Consider the following 14,151-nt stretch of genomic DNA (forward strand, 5'->3'; position numbering starts at 1 on the left):
TCCTTCTGGCACCCCCTATGGTTTGGATGTTGGCACATTTAGAGTTGTCCCAGAGGTTCCTAAGCCTCTCCTCATTTTTTCAATTCTTGTTTCCTCATTCTGTACCGGTTGACTGTTTATTTCGTCCTTATGTTCCAAATCATTGATTTGAACTCTGGCTTCCTTCCCTTCACCATTGGTTTTGTGTGGATTTTCCTTTGTTTCATTTAGCATAGCCTTCATTTCTTCCCTTATGCGTTTGTCATATTAAGCCTATCTGTCAAGCCTGTGGGCATCTTTTATCACCAGTGTTTTGAACTCTCCATCTGTTAGGTTGGCTCTCTCCTCATTTGTTAGGTTGGCTATCTCCTCGTCACTTAGTCTCCCACTGGTACGACCCCTTTTGGGCCGTACTTCTTTGTCTCCTCATTCTGACAGGCTCCTGTGTTTGTTCCCCTCTGTGTCTTAGGTAGAGCTGTCACTCCTGTTACATTGTAAGAGGCGGAACCTTAGGGATTTGTCAGTATAGGGTGTCCTGTTTCACCACATTGTGGTGCTGTATGTGGGGTAGGGGTCTGAGAGGGAACAATGCTGCTTGCTCAGCACTCACCCCTTTTCCAGGCACTTCTACCACTTCCGCATGGGACTGGCGTCCCTCTAGCCATTGCCCTGGCTGTCGTTCCCAGAGTAGATGGGCCTGCAGACGTTCTAGGACCATGGGGGCCCTTTAAACAAGCTGAGTCTGCTGAGAGACTGGCAGTTTCTTCCTCCACCCCAACCCCCACTGGTTTCCAGAGTCAGAAGCAATGAGGCTTTATCTTCTCTGGCACTGGGACCGTAAGCTGTGCAGTCTGGTCTGGTACTGGGAGTGCTCCCCAGGTGTCCCTCCCAACTTTTTAAAATGTGTGACTGTGCTTTCTACCGGCCTGGCGCTCCTGCTGTTGCCACCACACCACGTCCTCTCCACCCTGGCTCCACCCCTTCTACCTGTCTGGATGAGTGTTTCTTCTTTATATCTTTGTTGTATTTCCATGTAGCTCGATTTTCTGGAACTTCTGGTTTCTGTAGTTTTGAAGTAGTTGTATTCCGTCTTAGTTGTGGAGGAAGACATAGCATGTCTGTCTAGGCCTCCATCTTGGCCAGTAGTCCCTACACAATCCTTTTAATGTGTTATTGAATTTGGTTAGTATTTTGTTGAGGATTTTTGCATCAATATTCGTCAGGTATATTGGTCTGTAATTTTCTCGTTATGTCTGTTTCTGATTTTGGTATCAGGGTAATGCTTGCCTCATAAAATGCATTTGGAATGTTCCCTCCCATCGAATTTGTTAGAAGAGTTTGAGGAGGATTGGTATTCTTTAAATGTTTTGGAGAATTTTCTTGTGATGCTGTCCACTCCCAGATTTTTCTTTGTTGGGATCTGTTTTCATTTCTTGATTAGTTAGTTAAATTTAAGTTATTCTTGACTTTACTAGGAAAAATATGAGAATTTAGCTTACTTACGCTGTCATTAATCTCCTGTCTTTGCTCTTCATTCTGAAGTTCAAAACCTATATTTAGTTCTTTTATTAGTACATTTGTAACTCCAAATAAAATATTTAAATTTCAAGATTACTTTCCTTCAAGATGGAGGTCTAGGTAAATGCGGCTCACCTCCTTTTACAACCTTAGCAAAATTAAAGCTAAACTACAGAACAGCTGTCGCTCAGAACCATCAGAAAATCGAGCTGTATGGAAGTCTGACAACCAACAAAAGAAACCACATTCATCCAGATGGGTAGGAGGGGAGGACACATGAGATTGGCTGGTCCCACACACACCTGTGGTGGATATAAATTGGAGGGATATCTTGGGAACGAGGGATCCCAGCCCCATACCAGACACCCAGCCCAGGGTGAAAAAACCATTGGGAGTCGGGTCGGCAGAAGAAACGGCAGGATTCTCAGATGTCTCCTGTTGGAGAGCCCTGCACATGGACTTACTCATCATTTTCTCTGGGCTCCAGCACCAGGGCAGCACCTTGAAGGGCACCAGTGACATACAGGGAGGAATTAAAGTATCCAACATCAGGATGAGAGCTGGAGACAGCTTCCTCCCAGACATAACTTCAGAACGGCCATTGTTCCTTTTCTGAGCCCTCCCCCACACACAGCCACAGTGCGGTGGCACTTTGAGAGTCCATCACCCTGGCTTAGTGGATTACCCCTGCCCTCATGATGGGTGATTTATGAGTCTACCTACCCACACTGCGCTGCATGTTTTTCAGTTTTTTGATCAAAATCGACATGATCCATGTTTCCCACCCTCCATACTCACTTGATCTCTCCCCAAGCTACTTTTTTTTTGTTTCCCTGGATGAAAAAATGTCCTCAAAGGGAAATTTTTGCAGATGTGGAAGAGGTGAAACAAAAAGCGTTAGAAGCATTAAAAGGCATGAAAATCAATGAATTAAAAGACTGTTTAGAGCACTGGAAAAAAACGTTTGGTAGGTGTGTTACATCAAATGGGAAGTACTTTGAGGATGACTGAAGTTTAACATTTAAGAATAAGTACACAGTTTTCTGTAAATGAATTTCTTTTTTTTTTTCAGTCACCCCTCATAATAGAGTGGCATCTTATTGGTCACATCTCATAATAAGGTTGTATGTGATTGGCTAATTCGTGGTACCAGAAATCCTTATATACTGTCGTCGTCGGCAGCCGTCTGTCTCAAGAGACGATGGTGTAGCTTCTTAAGAGTCTATCTGCACCGCCGAGAACGGTTGTGCAGTCCGACTCGGGAGTGACACGGTATCTGTCTCCTCCCGTGTTGAATCGACATCTTGCGATGACGCTGGAGTGTCCTCTCCAGTGAAGCTGAAGCTACAGAGCCTGGGCAGGGTGATATGGAGGGTCTGCTGTTGCCCATGCAGCAGACCCCACCTCTCTTCGCAGCTGAAGGGTCCAAGGGAAAGACGGAGTCAATACAGCTTGGCTTCAGGTGCGCCGCAGGAGTTGCCGGTGTTGACTACAACGTCAAACTGCCTTAGGGACTCCGGCTCCGGATTTTCTGTTGGGGTTTACTCCCTTAGCCTTTCCCCTGAAGAGGTATGCCGCAAGGCAGCGGAGGTTTTTTGGAGTCAGAGTTTTCCTTCTCTGATGTGCCCTGACTGGAAGATCGAACCAGCGAAACTTAGCTCGCAGGCCGACGCTCAATCCACTGAGCCAAACCAGCCAGGGTTGTTATATACTGTATAAGCACCTTATTTAAAAAAAAAGTCACTTTGAAGCAAAAAGGATAGGTAAATGCTATTATTTTTTTAGTAAGTTAATCAAAATTGTACCCATTTCATTTTTTCTTGTCAGATTAGCAAAATCTGTTGTGCTACAGAATTTGAGTAATTAGTTTATGTGTGCCATAAAATATGAAAAAGGTGGGAAATCACTGCTATAACACATTGTTAATATCACAGTAGCTTTGTTTATTTTCTGGTGGTATCACTTTATATGCAACATGGTATATACAATGGAATCAGAGTGCCATACTGTGGGTATAGATACAGTGTGACCTTGGGCAAGTTATGTAAGCTCAGTTTCTAATTTACGAAATGAAGATAATTACTTTGTGGGTAAATAAATTCTTTGTAAAGCATTTATAACTCTTTTATATTATTGTTTGTTAAATATTGTGCATCCCATTCTTTTTTGTATTGAATGCAGTTTTTTCAGGAGTTTCTTGAGGATATTTTGTTTTAGTTTTGAGTTTTTCCTGTATCCTGAATAATCTATGATTCTTTTGGGATCAGTTGATCTACTTATTTACTTTGGTATTTTTCTAACTGCTGTTTTTTCTTTGATCCTTTGGGGATCATTATTTTTTGGTTTATATTATTGCTAAAGGATTATCTTGATAATTTTAGGTAGCTGCAATGTTTCCTTTCTTGTAGGTGGGTTTGTTTTCTAATTGCCATCTCTGATTGAAAAGACTGCTAATTCTTTGGGCATAGAGGGAGCATCTTGTCTACTGGCAAATTTAGGTTTAGAGCATAAGCACACAGAACCTGTTGTTTGTCTTAGGAGCTTTCCAGTTGTCATATTGGTATGACCTATGTATGTGGGTACTAACATCCATGCCAGAAGACTGTTTCTTTTCTGAGCAGCATGTTGGATTTCTTTAGAAAAGTGTTGCTGTTTTGGGCTTAGGGTAACACTGGGCCTTGCTTAGCCAGGGAAGGGGCGCAGAGAGGAACGGGTGCAGCTTTTTTCTAGGTCTACTGTTTTCAACTTCTTTATCCACTAATTCTGAGCCTAGAGTCAGTCTCAGAATGATTGACTCAGACCTCCACTGTAACCCTTTATGTGTGAATTTTGGGCTGTGCTTTCCTTAGTTTTGTTGAACCTGTTAACACCCTTGGGAGTACTTACTGTTCTCCAAAATTTACTGTGTCATCTCATCTCTTCGTAATGTCCTTCTCCATTATTTTCATTTTTTGTAGATTTATTCCTTTTTGTACTTCCGTGCTGTCTTACCAGTAAGGTTTCCAAAGGGAGAAGAGGCAACCATGAGTGTTTGTCATCATCTTCTCTTTCCCTCTTCAGTTTTTCTTAAAAAAAAAAAGGTGGGGGGGAATGAAAGAAATTAACATTTCACCCCTAAAGACTTCGATATGTTTCTTTAAAAAGTAAAGATATTTTCTTACATAACCTCGATATCATTGCCACATCTAAACAGATTAACTGTAGTTTCTTAATATCATATAATGCATTTTTGTTGTTGGTTTGTTTGAATCAAGATTCAAATTGGGTGCATACATTTCAATTGATTGTGTTATAGGTCGTTTTCTTCTTTTTAATTCTCACCTTAGGATACGTTTAATGATTTATAGGGAGAGAGAGAAGGAGCGAGAGAAACATTGATCCATTGTCTCCCGTTCATGCCCTGACCTGGAACGGAACCCACAACTTAAGTATGTGCCCTGACCGGGAATTGAACCTACAACCTTCTGGTGTACTGGACGTTGCTCCAACCAGCTGAGCCACCTGGCCAGGGCAGTTCCTTTTCTTTTTACGAGTACAATTTATTTGGAAGAGGAGTAACATCATTTTGTAGATCACTTTTGGTAGAAAGTGTTTGAGTGAGTCATGTATTACAGTATTGCTCTAATTTCTTAAGAAAGCAAGAGCTTTCTCAAATAACACATGCTTTTGTGTTTTTTTGTTTTGTTTTGTCTTTATCCTCACCTGAGGACTTTTTTTTTTTTTTTTCTCATTTCATTTAGAGAGAGAGGAAAAGAGAGAGAGACGTAGATGTGAGGGAGAACCTGTAACCTTTTAGTTATGGGACGATGCTCCAACCGACAGAGCCACACCAGTCAGGGCACATGCTTTTGTTTTAATGGAATATTTAAAATATATACAACAGTATACAGAATAGAACAATGAACTTCCACCTACCCATGACCCTACTTTAAAAACTGTTAACTCAGGACCTGTCTTGTTTCATCAGTACGTTTACCCACTTACCCTCTCCTAATACAATTTTGAAGCATATTCCACATATCATTCATCTGTAAACATTTCTTATTTTTGAAACTAAAGATTCCAAGTCTTTTTGAAATTTTGAATAATTGACAAGCCCCCACCTCCCTTTCCTTTCTTTTCCTCCATGTTGAAAGCACTGGGTCAGTTCTGTAGAATGTTGAACATTCTTGATTTGTCTGATTGTTTCCTGATGTAATTTTACATATTCCTTTCCCATATTAATGTGATCTGGAAGTTTGGTCAAAAGAATTGTTTCTCAAGTTCCCCCTCCCCAAACCCAGATTGCTTCTTTAAAGGACCTTTTTAGACATGTTTTTCCTTACTGCTTGCCCCCTTAGACTTGTGGAAAGATATAGCATTATTCCTTGGAGGGCAGGAAACTTCTAATTAACTCTTTAAGATATTTTCACCTTTGGGTGTGACATTGTTACTGTTAAGAATATGAACTAAAAGGTTTCATAGATTCCAGTTTGACTTTTTAAATAAGAGTGTTCTTTTATTTTTAACTTTTATTAAAAATAAAAGCGAGGGAGAGAGAGAGATACCAATTTGTTGTTCCACTTACTTATGCATTCATTGGTTGATTCTTTTTTTTTTTTTTTGGTTTTCAAGTCATTTGTGGCCCTTTAATATATTTATCATTAATAACTATGCATTTTAACATAGTTATAAATTAATTTTAACAAGATTAAAAATCTCAGTCACCCCAGTGTTGATCAAGATTTCTTTGAATTAGACAGCAATGAACTCCAAAGTCATTTTTCTATCATGATTACCTTAAAATAACTATTGGTTGATTCTTGTATGTGCCCTGATCAGGCACCAAGCCTGTAACCTTGGCACATCAGGACGATGCTGTAACCAACTAAGCTACCAGGCCAGGGCCTAAATAAGAATATTTTTTAAGTCGTAAGATCTTCTACATATTTTATCACATCATGGCATATATAATATTTGGTTGTCTCACTTTTGAAGATGCTAAGATTGATTGATTAGTGCATTCAGTTGGGATAGTATGATTTATTGTGAAATTCACTATCGCTTTTTCTCATAATGGTTTTAAAAACCATGATGATTGTTGCTCGCCTATTTATGTTATTTCTTTTGTTTTTATTAGCTGAAATTTGCAAGACTAGCTATTACCAACTAGGTCTCTTTTGCTAACTTGAAATACAGTTTGAAATGACAGGTAAGAAAAAAGCTTTATTAGTTCCTTTTTACTTACCATTTCTCTTCTCTCTCCTCTCCTCTTCTCTCCTCCCCTTTCCTCTACCCCTCCCCTCCCCTCCCCCCCTCCCTTCCCCTCCCTTCCCCTCCCCTCCCCCCTTCCCTTCCCCTCCCCTCCCCCCCTCCCTTCCCCTCCCCTCCTCTCTTCTTTGTTACTTTGCTTGAAGATATGACATGGATTTGACAGAAGTAAGGCCTCTTTTCAATTTTCTGAAATCATAAAAAATATCTTTAAGCCACAGACACAAGACAAAGGTGATTGACAGAATGTACTAACATCTTTCTCATTTCTCTTGATAAATGTTAAAGTGCAGATCTTGGGTTCTAATTCAACGTGCTTCCTAAATCATGAATTCTAAATAATTCTAGGTAAATTATGTGAGGTGTCTGGCCATAAACTTTTTACCTGGGTGAACTAAATTGTATCTGTCTTCAGTATTATTATTACTTGTTTTCACTGGGTTTCCTCTCAGGTGAGGCTGTTAATCAAAAGTTTGTATTATTCTTATCTTCTAAAGTTTTAACAGCCCGTTGGGCCCAAATATCTCCTTTTAATGTCAGGGGTTATCCTTAACAAAAGTGTATGGGACAAGGAAAGACAAGACCACCTTGGATATATGTATGGTGATTGCATTAAAGGTTACTGCCACCCGCCCCCGCCCCACCCCAGCAATATCAGTATTTCAAATGATTACTTTGGTGTTCTGGGTGTTTCTACATCTCAGGGAAATGCATTGTAGTGAGGTTTCAGATGTGTGAGAGATGTACCTTTCTCTTGTGAATGGGATGAAGGAGGATTATAAAATAAAGTATAGAAAAGGAGAAACTAGCATGATGCTCTGACCTTGATTTAATTCTAGTAACTGGAAACTATGGAAATTAATGATCTGGAAATCGATTCCCTTAAAACCATCTGGCCCCCAGTGTAAAGACTGCTGGATTAAGATTTAATTTTTTAATCACTTGATTATAGTCTTGAATCTTGCTGTTTAATACTCGTCTACTTTTTATTTTCATAACTATTAATTCCTTTAAGGACCTTCATTATAGTGCATTGATTACTGTGATTGTGCTTTGGGGGTAAGGATTCTTTTCTATTGTTCCTCAGTGGAACAGTTTTATTCTTCTTCTTTGTCCGCCTTTAACATGTGATTTTTTTTATTCATAGTCAGCTCCCCTCAGGTTTTGGTATTTTTTCTGTTGCATCAGATTTTGTCTGTTTGTTGGTTCTTCATTCATTCAAAAAACAGGATATGTTGCAAAAATATAATTGCCACAGGGTATCCATTTTCATTATATTTCAATGACTAACTTCCACTAGAGCTGGAATTTGGTGTGTTTTCCTCACCATTGCGTATGTGGAAACTGTCATAGTGAGTGAATGAATGAGCAAGGAATAGACTTTGTCCAACTCTTTTCTTAATAGAACCGCTAGTTTAAAAAGTAATAACAAAGTTAATAAGTTGTAAAGTTTTATTTTTGTTAATTGATAGTTAAAATAGTGCTTTTCTGATAATTAAAATGCTTTTAATATTGTGATAAGAGGTGTTAACATTTCTGGTAATTTTATTTTAATTGTTAATAAAAATTAGTGGTAATGTATGGACTGTTTCATGAAATCATACTGGTAATAAAAGTACCTGCCTCATAGGGATATTAAAAAGATTGACTTAGTTAATACCTGTAAAGCACTTAGAATAGGGCTTCACACATAGTAAAGTGCTTGGTATCTGTAAATTAGCCATTGAAAATGGTACTGAGACTGACTTTCTCCCCATCATTCTGCAGGAGGGCGCCTGATGGTCAGTTGATCAATTCATCCGTTCATAGGGAGGCTGCCTTTATTGCCCCAGGGCAGTCTCCCCTCAGGCCCTTGAAAATGTCAAAAGATTCCACACAATCCTTCCTTCTCAGAGCCGTGAGGCTAGGGGGCTGGGAAGAATGACTAGTACAGCGGTTCTCAACCTGTGGGTCGCAACCCCTTTGGGGGTCAAACCACCCTTTCACAGGGGTCACATAAAACCATCGGAAAACACATATGTAATTACATATTGTTTTTATGATTAATCACTATGCTTTAATTATGTTCAGTTTGTAACAATGAAAATACATCCTGCATGTCAGATATTTACATTACGATTCATAACAGTAGCAAAATTACAGTTATGAAGTAGCAATAAAAATAATTTTATGGTTGGAGGTCACCACAACATGAGGAACTATATTAAAGGGTCGCGGCATTAGGAAGGTTGAGACCCACTGGGCTAGTATATTGTTGTCATGTGGTAAAGTTTTAAAATGGGCTATGCTTTTCAGCCCAGTGTGACGTGATTCGAGGCAAATTCCTTCACCTCTTACTTTACTCCCTTGCCCATCTCATCTCAGAGATGCCTTTTCTCATTCCTTTTCTTACACTGAGTTGCCACATTGGACTTCTTTTACTTCCACACCAATACCATATTCCTCTGGCACTTTGTAAGTGCCGTTCCCTTTGGCTGAAATATGTTCTTTCTGTCCCCTCCTCCTTGCTTTATGCTTGCATTAGATGCGCCTCATTTAGGAGGCTCTCTCTAAGCAATTTTCACCAGACTGGTTTGCATATCTGCCATGCTTTCTCTTCACATCATCATGATTCTTAAAACCTTTCGTCCCATTTGGAGTTGCCCTACAAACCGAGCTCTCTTGAGTGTGATGGGATGTGACATGGTCATTGCTATATCCCCAACTTGTGGCACATGGAAGGCCCCAATTAATATTGTATATTTGGATGGGGGAAAAAACACTGGAGGTATTGTTACTCAGAATTTTCAGAATTTGGTTAACGTTATTTCCACAGATGCCTTTGTTTTATAGAATTTTTATTTTATTTTTTTCCTGTAAAGCTGCCGGAACTCAGAAGCTGATTCTGTGTAAGATGCCTTTGGGAAATTCTGCATTCCTCTTAGATGGATCTTTAGAACTTGGTGAGTTTCACTAGATACCTTCAACCTTCATTTTGTGCTCAGAGGTATGCCATCATTTTTTTCTTTTTTTTTTTTTTTTCATAATTATTGGGTATAGTGAGATTTGAAATCTGGCAAGGAGCATAGGCTAAAATATTATAAAAATATTTAGGTCATGATTGGTTACCTTCCTTGATAGCTTTTAATTATCTTTAGAATTTTCATTCTTAGGAAGAGTGAAAAGTTATTAATTGGTAAGATAATTTATATCCAGATGTATTTTCAGCAATTCCTGGAATTTTTCAAATTTACTGCTCAAAAATAAGATTTATAACTTTTTGTCTTTTTTTCTGAGATAAGAAAAGGCAGTTTGCAAATGACTGAAAAATAGGGTAAGAGTTATTTTCTGTCAGATTTTAGGTTTAGAGGAAAAGAATCATTTGATTAAGGTGAAAAGGGTCAGTCACCTATTGCAGCTCCAACTTACAAGCCAGTCTTTTCTGTTGGGCCTACACACTACCAATTCAGCCTACTGCCTGTTTTTATATGACCATGAAATTAAGAATAGTATTTGCATTTTTGAATGGTTAGGGAAAAAATCATAAAAGAAGAATACTACGTTGTGACATGTGAAAATTACATGAAATTCAGATTTCAGCACGTGTGAATAAAGCTTTTATTGAAACACAGCTGCTAATATTTTTTACATATTCTGTATGACTATTTTCAAGCTATAGTGGCAGAGTTAGGTAGTTGTATGAGAGACCTTATGGCCCAGAAAGTCAAAAATATTTATTGTGTGACCTTTCCCAGAATAAGCTGTGCTCTACATGTTGTAGAAGTATTTATAGATTGGGTGCTAAGGTTTAAGAGGTGTGTGGGAGGAAATTAGAGGGAGGTCAGAGTCAGTACCAACTCTCATTGATTTATTTATGCTTGTTTCTATCCTTGAAAGTGCTGTTTTTAAAATAGAAAATAAGAGGAGTTGATATGTTTTTTTCTAAAATGAATGTATATATAGAGAAAATTAGTATAATACTGTTTTTAACAGGATTTAATGTTACCATAACATTTTAAGCTCTTAAAAGATTATTTACACCTTTTGTATAGTTCTTTTTTCCTAATGTATGGAAATTACCTGTTATTTTTAAGTGAAAGTTACTAATATATTACTTGGAAACTTGTTGGCGACTTGCTCAATTTTGGGGATGAAGGTACTGGGTCCCTTTTGGAGTCAATGGATAGGCATGGAGGATAATCTTAAGGAGCTCTTCATTCTGACAGATAGGTTAGGTTAAGTCCTATATTAGGAGCTAAAAGACCACAATTTTATATCCTTTCTTGTTCCTCTAGAACAGTTAATAGTTTTGTGACTTTGTAAGTTTTTTCATACTCAAAACAGGAGAAAATAATACCAGTCAAGATTTACTAAATGATAAATTTCCTAAGGGTAGGTACCCTTCCTATCTTTTTAACCACTGGGTCCCCCTGTAGCTGTTATAAGAATGACTCATAGTTGGCACACAGTCAATGTTTGTCAACTGTGTTTGTTGGTCTATTGTAGTCTAATAACTATCTGCATGATCACATAATTCCAGGGTTTTTTTAAAGAAAAGATTTGCTTATTGGGACTGGGTGTTTTTGTTAACCACAGGAGATAATTTTATTGAAAACAGTGATTTTCTCTGGACTCATTCTTTATAGGTAGTCATCAAGTTATTGGCCAGATTCATTTCTCTAAGTCGATTATATATTGTCATTTTTTGAAATCTTAAGAGACTAGATGAACCACTAATCCAAGAGTTACCAATCTCAAAGAAACCTAGAAGCCTTCTCTTTGTAGAGCTTTAAAATGTATACATACTAAAAGCCACTCGTCTAAGTCTTATGAAACTTTTCTTGACTCTTCCACTGAACCGCCCCTTTTTTAAAATGAAACTTCCCTATATTATTTGCTCAAGAATCTAACTTTTAAAATTTTATCTTTCATTATACCTAGTAAAGAGAACATAATTTAAAAGGTATTAAGCTGCTTCCCTTCAGGATCAGGGCATAGGTAGACACACCTCACTTCCTTGTACAACCATAGAATTACAACCAGATCTCAAAACCAATAACACCCAGACTGTCTGAAAATCAAGCTGTATGGAAGTCTGACAACCAAGGATTGAAAGAAGGCACATTCATCCAGATGAGTAGTAGGGGCAGAGTCATGGCGATGGGTGGAGAGGTGTGGTGGTGCAGAAAGGCTGTGGCAGCAGTGGAGGTGGCAGAACAGATTGAAGGGATACCTTAGGGGCGAGTGATCCCAGCCCCAGGCCAGACCATACAGCGCAGAGTTCCAGCACTGTGAAGACAGACCCCCATTATCTTTGGCTGTAAAAACCAGTGGGGCTTATCTTTTGAAATCTGCTGGATTTTTGCTGCCTTGAGGGCCAGCACGGTCTTAGAACATATGCAAACCCACCCACTCTGGGATTCACCACCAGAGCAACAGCTGGAAGGGTGCTAGTTGCATGCAGGAAGGGCGGTGAAGTGACTGGAAACAGGGTGAGTGCCACGTGAACTACCAGAAGTCAGGTGGCAACATTGTTTCCTCCCTGAGCCCTCACCACACAGCCACAAAGTGGTAAAGCGGGTTGCCCTGCCCTGGCAATTACCTAAGACTCTGCCCCACACAATTTATAGGTGCCGTTTCTATATAGGCCATGCTACTAAGACAGGAAATAAAAGCAGCTCTACCTAATACACAGAAACAAACACATGGAGGCTGCTAAATTGAGGAGACAAAGAAATATGGCCCAAATCAAAGAACAGGACAGAACTCCAGAAAAAGAACTAGATGAAATGGAGATAGCATACTTATCAGATGCAGAGTTCAAATCACTGGTTATCAGGATGCTCAGAGAACTCCTTGAGTGTGGCAAAAAAGTAAAGGAAGAAATGAAGGTTACACTAAGTGAAATAAAGAATAACCCATAGGAAACCAACAGAGAGGGAAAGGAAGCTAGGATTCAAACCAACGATTTAGAGCATAAGGAAGAAATAAGCATTCAACCAGAACAGCAAGAAGAAAAAAGAATTTAAAAAAATTGAGGGTAGGCTTAGGAACCTCTGGGACATAGGGGTGCCAGAAGGAGAAGAGGACGAGCAAGAAATTGAAAACTTATATGAAAAAATAATGAAAGAAAACTTCCCTAATTTGGTGAAGGAAATAGACATACAAGTCCAGGAAGCACAGAGAGTCCCAAATAACTTGGACGCAAAGAGGACCACACCAAGACACATCATAATTAAATGTCAAACATTAAAGATAAAGAGAGAATCTTAAAAGCAGCAAGAGAAAAGCAGAGTTATCTACAAAGGAGTTTCCATAAGAATATCAACTGATTTTTCAAAAGAAACTTTGCAGGCAAGAAGGATCTGGCAGGAAGTATTCAAAGTGATGAAAATCAAGGACCTACAACCTAGAATACTCTATCCAGTGAAGCTGTCATTTGGAATGAAAGGGCAGATAAAGTGCTTCCTAGACAAGGAAAAGCTAAAGGAGTTCATCATCACCAAGCCCTTATTACTTGAAATGTTAAAGGGACTTATTTAAGAAAAAGAAGATCAAAACGATGAGCATTAGAAAGGGAACAAATTCACAACTATCAACAAGTGAATCAAAAAAAAGCAAACCAGCACAGGAACAGAATCATAGCTATGGGGATCACTTGGAGGATTATCAGCTGGGAGGAGGAAGGGGGAGAATGGGAGAAAAGGTGCAGGGCTTAAGAAGCATAATTGGTAGGAACAAAATAGATGAGTGGATGTTAACAGTTTAGGAAATGGAGAATCCGAAGAATTTATATTCATGAACTAAGGTGGAGATTGCTGGAGGGAAGGGTAGTACTGGGAGGAGGGGGGAAAAAGGGGAAAAATTGGGGCAACTGTAATAGCATAATGAATAAAATATACTTTAAAAAAAAGGTATTTAGTGGAAGAAAACTTTCAGATTGAAGGTGTTTAGGGTGATATGACAGCTAAATGCAGTATTTGACTCAGGACTAGATCCTGTCCTAGAGGAGGAAGAAAACCCGGACTTTATTTGCTCAGTTAAAAAGACTGGGAAATAGACATTATATAAAAATATTTTATAATTTTCTGAAGATAGTAACTATAGTTATTTAAGAGAATGTCTTTGTTCTTAGGAAGTACACATTGAATTACTTAGGGTAAGAGAGCATGATATATACAACTTAATCTCAAATGGATCAGAGAATATGTTTATATATGATAAAGGAAAAAGATGCAAATGTATAGTTGTGAATCTCGATAAATATATATAGGAGTTCTCTGAACTATTCTTATACATTTCTGGAAACTTAAAATTATTTCCAAGTAAAAAATATAAAGAAATGTCTTCAGCATTTACCAAAAAAACCCTGGAAATTATGTCTAAATACTGTTGCTTTTAAATTACTATTTACTTCCATTAAAA

The 14,151-nt window shown here is 38.5% G+C and overlaps 1 protein-coding gene across 3 annotated transcripts in view; it reads left to right on the forward strand.

The window, feature by feature from the left end:
- CLOCK (clock circadian regulator) overlaps window positions 1-14,151 on the forward strand; it is a 131,916-nt gene that overhangs the window by 28,730 nt on the left and 89,035 nt on the right. For 2 of the 3 annotated variants that reach the window (XM_090266854.1, XM_090266856.1), the window contains exon 3: window positions 9,609-9,689. The gene's annotated coding sequence lies outside the window, so the exon portion shown is untranslated. Of the gene's footprint in view, window positions 1-9,608; window positions 9,734-14,151 lie in introns of all 3 variants that reach the window. The other variant, XM_090266855.1, reaches the window with a different exon arrangement.

The sequence above is a fragment of the Furipterus horrens genome, unplaced genomic scaffold, assembly GCF_987537825.1.
Source record: "Furipterus horrens unplaced genomic scaffold, mFurHor1.1.pri manual_scaffold_2, whole genome shotgun sequence".
NCBI lineage: Eukaryota > Metazoa > Chordata > Mammalia > Chiroptera > Furipteridae > Furipterus > Furipterus horrens.